Consider the following 4,885-nt stretch of genomic DNA (forward strand, 5'->3'; position numbering starts at 1 on the left):
TATTCTCGGTTAGTCTGGGGACAGAGAAGAGCAATTGGCACTTATTAACTTAAGTTGCTTTGTCTAGGTGTGATGGGATATAAGAGCATACCTCAAGTGCATCCATGGCTGTTATGGAATAAAGAATGAACTTTATTATCACAGGTAAATCCTCCAATAGACGACAACTTATCAATCACCAACTGGCGAACCTAAAAATTAAAAGCACAAAAACTTAATACATTTTCATATCACTACCTCAGCTTGTACTGAACTGTTAGGTAAAATTAGAAAAAAATCACTTCTCTCACTCAGTTTTCCCACTCACAATTTAGGGGGAAAAGAAATTTAAATTTTTCCCCAAATTAGAATCTTTTAGTTGTTAATACTACAGCTTCATCGAAAACAGACAGGCAATAAATGTGAAACAGAGCTATTATCTTACATAAGAGCCAAAATTCTCAACTGGCCATATAGTAAGGCATAAAAAGTATTATTCCTATGGGAAGCAGGTGTGATTAAGACAATATAGAAAATTTCCACTCAAAACTTACTGCTTAAAAACAGACCTGTAAATCTATCACAGAATAGCATCTGAAACTCATTGAGAAAAATTTAAAAAAAAAAGAGAGAGAGAGAGATATCAAATGTGATTCACTATGGTTTCAAAATGAAATACTCATTACACAAGATTTCTCCCAAGGCAATGACTGACTAACACTTGTTCCAGGAGGTTGGAAAGCTGAGACTGCACCACTGCACTCCTGCCTGGGTGACAGGCGTGGTGGTGAACACTGTAATCCCAGGTACTCGGGGAGCTGAGGCAGGAGAATTGCTTGAATCTAGGAGGCGGAGGTTGCAGTGGGCCAAGATCGCACCATTGCACTCCAGCCTGGGCAACACAGTGAGACTCTTTCTCAAAATAAATAAACGAACAATCCTTCAAATTTATTATTACTGTACACAGGACTCTGAAAAAATTTAAAAAGGGAACATAAAAATGACTAATCCTGTCATTCCAGAAATGTGCACTATTAATATGCATATGTATCTTCTTTTTTTAACAAAATACTGGACTGCACTATTTATTGCAAAACCCGCAATTACTTTTGCAACAACCTAATATAAATGCTATGTGTAACCTGGGTTTGTTTTTTTCAATTAATATATGATACTAACTAGTTCTTTTTACAGTTATTAATGTGCATATAATATTCCTTTTTGAACATCTCAATTATTTACATTTCTTTATTTTAAACAGTAATCTTTTTCTTTTTTTTTGAGATGGAGTCTCGCATTGTCGCCCAGGCTAGAGTGCAGTGGCGCAATCTCGGCTCACTACAAGTTCTGCCTCCCGGGTTCACGCCATTCTCCTGCCTCAGCCTCCAGGAGTAGCTAGGATTACAGGTGTCTGCCACCACACCCGGATAATCTTTTGTATTTTTAGTAGAGTTGGGGTTTCACCGTGTTAGCCAGGATGGTCTCGGTCTCCTGACCTCATGATCCACCTACCTCGGCCTCCCAAAGTGCTGGGATTACAGGCGTAAGTCACTGCGCCCGGCCAATTTTTTTCAATATATGGAACACTTCACAAATTTGCGTGTCACCCTTGCAAAGTGGCCATGCTAATCTCTGTATTGTTCCAGTCTTAGTATATATGCTGCCGAAGCAAGCACTAAACTAATGTTATTTCATTTTCATTCACAGTTATTATCCTAGGATAAATTAGGAGACATGACATTAGGACTAAAGGGTATGCAAAATCTAAGGTTTTTGACACATACAATCTATTGCTCTTCAGACTCAATGCCTGAACTAATTTATATGCTCACTAGCAATGTATGAGCATGCCTATTCACTACACTCAACAAGGAGACCCTTTGAGTAGGAAAAAATGCCTTTTACTGCTTAATAGTTATTATTTACTATTTTGATATAGTGTTTTAAATTTGTGACTTTGATTGCTAACAAAATTGAACTTTTTAAATATTTTATATTCTTGTATTTCTTCTTTGTAAAAGGTCTGTTCACGACCTTTGTCTACTTTTCTATTAGGCTGTTCATTTCTTTTCTAACATAGTAATTAAAGAAAACAGGTAGGGCCACATCCCAGTAGTTTGAGAGGCTCAGGCAGGTTGATCACTTGAGCCTAGAAGTTTTGAGACCAGTCTGGGCAACATGGCGAAACCCCATCTCTACCAAAAAAACATGAAAATTAGCCAGACCGGGTGGCGCGCACCTGTAGTCCCAGGCACTCATGGGGCTGAGGTGGGAGAATCACTTAAGCCTGGGTGGTTGATGCCGCAGTGAGCCGTGATCGTACTACGGCACTCCAGCCTGGGCGACAGAGTGAGACCCTGTCTCAACATACGCTACAAAATTAAAAAGGTAAAGAAAAGTATTCAGAGAATACCTGATTCCAACCAACTGGCTACCCTCTTTGGAAACAACTACTGTTACCAGTATATTGTGTATCCTTCTACTAAGGATTATCCCTGAGCATAAGCAATAGATACTTAAAAAACATTTTTTTTTTTCTGTTTTTAAATAGACACAAAGTCTCACTACATTGCCCCGGCTGGTCTTGAATTCCTGGATTCAAGCAATCCTCCTGCCTAGGCTTCTCAAACTGTTGAGATTACAGGTGTCAGCCACCACAGCAGGCCAATAGTTACTTTTAACAGTAATCCTATTTATTGTTACAAAGTCATATTAACAGATGAAACTTCAAAGACACTCCAGTAAAATTTTAGTAGTCACTTAAGAAGCATCATGATAAATTGACTTTCAGAGAAACCAATAGTTTTCAGAGTAAACTTTTCAGAGAGAAACTTAAGTACAACAGGATTGTACTTAACATTCCATAATAGCTCCAGAATATTTTTTTTTTTTTTTTTTTTTTTTTTTGAGGCGGAGTCTTCACTCTGTCGCCCAGGCTGGAGTGCAGTGGCACCATCTCGGCTCACTGCAAGCTCCGCCTCCCGGGTTCGCGCCATTCTCCTGCCTCAGCCTCCCGAGTAGCTGGGACTACAGGCGCCCACCACCGCGCCCGGCTAATTTTTTGTATTTTAGTAGAGACGGGGTTTCACCGTGTTAGCCAGGACGGTCTCGATCTCCTGACCTCGTGATCCGCCCACCTCGGCCTCCCAAAGTGCAGGGATTACAGGCGTGAGCCACCGCGCCCGGCCATCAGAATATTTTCAAAAAAATATTCTGGCATCTTCTCAAATAAGGTTTTGACAATGGCAGGTTAAAAAAGAAGACATAGGGAGTTAGGGGATGATCTGAAAATACACAATACAAGGCTGGGTACGGTGGCTCACGCCTGTAATCCCAGCACTTTGGGAGGCCGAGGTGGGCAGATCATGACGTCAGGCTATCGAGACCATCTGGTTAACACGGTGAAACCCTGTCTCTACTAAAAATACAAAAAAATTAGCCGGGTGTAGTGGCGGGCGCCTGTAGTTCTAGCTACTCGGGAGGCTGAGGCAGGAGAATGGTGTGAATCCAGGAGGCAGAGCTTTCAGTGAGCCAAGATTGTGCCACTACACTCCAGCCTGGGCGGCAGAGCGAGACTCCGTCTAAAAATATATATATATATACACACAACAGAAATGTATAATCCCAGCTACTTGGGAGGCTGAGGCATGAGAATCACTTGAACCTGTGGGAGGCAGAGGTTGCAGGGAGCTGAGATCACACCACTCCACTCCAGCCTGTGTGACAGAGGAGACTCTGACTCAAAAAAAAAAGAAAAAAGAAAAAAGAAATTTATAATTCTCTTTCCAACTAGAGCTCCTGGAGGAAACACTTTGGTAAAGTTGATATCTTATTACAAGGATATCCACATGAGTATGTCTTCATTTTTAGAATATGCTACTGGAATACGAAGACTTAATCTGTCTTCTGAAAAACTGAAAATTATTATCAAGGCAAAGTTAAAATAATCAGATAATCAAAATATTATTAAATACACTGTTAATCCATGAAATGCAGACTTTAAAAGATTATCAAATAGGTTGCAAGGGGAGCTCTCCAGAGGAATAAGGGAGCTCTTAGACTTAAAATAACTAAATTATGCCAGAAGCAGTGGCTCAAGCCTGTAATCCCAGCACTCTGGGAGGCCAAGACGGGCGGATCACGAGGTCAGGAGATTGAGACCATCCTGGCTAACACGGTGAAACCGCATCTCTACTAAAAAATACAAAAAACTAGCCGGGTGAGGTGGCGGGTGCCTGTAGTCCTAGCTACTCGGGAGGCTGAGACAGGAGAATGGCGTAAACCCGGGAGGTGGAGCTTGCAGAGAGTTGAGATCCGGCCACTGTGGGCGACAGAGCAAGACTCCGTCTCAAAAAAAAAAAAAAAACAAAACACCTAAATTATATTCAAGATTTCCAATGAAAAGAGTGTGAAAAGATTAACAGTAGGAGACAAGAGAAGAGGAAAAATGGAAAATAGGGTGGAGGGAAGTTTTCTGATCTATATATATTTGAATAACTCGAGATATTCAAATCATATCAATGTATTGTCTACTTAATATATTAAAAGAGAAGGAGAAAAAGGACAAAATTAAGTTACATAATCATCTAAAAAGCTAAATGGGAGATGATTTAGATATGAACATGATAGATTACCAGGTGCTCAGAGTACACAGGACGCAGATTTAAGGAGAGGAATCAGGCCGGGCGCGGTGGCTTACGCCTGTAATGCCAACACTTTAGAAGGCCAAGGTGGGCAGATCACCTGAGGTTGGGAGTTCGAGACCAGCCTGACCAACATGGAGAAACCCTGTCTCTACTAAAAATACAAAATTAGCCGGGCGTGGTGGCGCATGCCTATACTCCCAGCTACTCGGGAGGCTGAGGCAGGAGAACTGCTTGAACCTGGGAGGCGGAGGTTGTGGTGA

At 41.2% G+C, this 4,885-nt stretch overlaps 1 protein-coding gene across 1 annotated transcript in view; it reads right to left on the bottom strand.

Annotated features, from left to right (window-relative positions):
• The window catches only part of LOC105552828 (Fanconi anemia group D2 protein-like), a 119,154-nt gene that overhangs the window by 97,051 nt on the left and 17,218 nt on the right, over window positions 1-4,885 (bottom strand). The gene's annotated exons all lie outside the window — the stretch shown is intronic.

The sequence above is a fragment of the Mandrillus leucophaeus genome, unplaced genomic scaffold (genome assembly GCF_000951045.1).
Source record: "Mandrillus leucophaeus isolate KB7577 unplaced genomic scaffold, Mleu.le_1.0 Scaffold576, whole genome shotgun sequence".
NCBI classification, from domain to species: Eukaryota; Metazoa; Chordata; class Mammalia; order Primates; family Cercopithecidae; genus Mandrillus; species Mandrillus leucophaeus.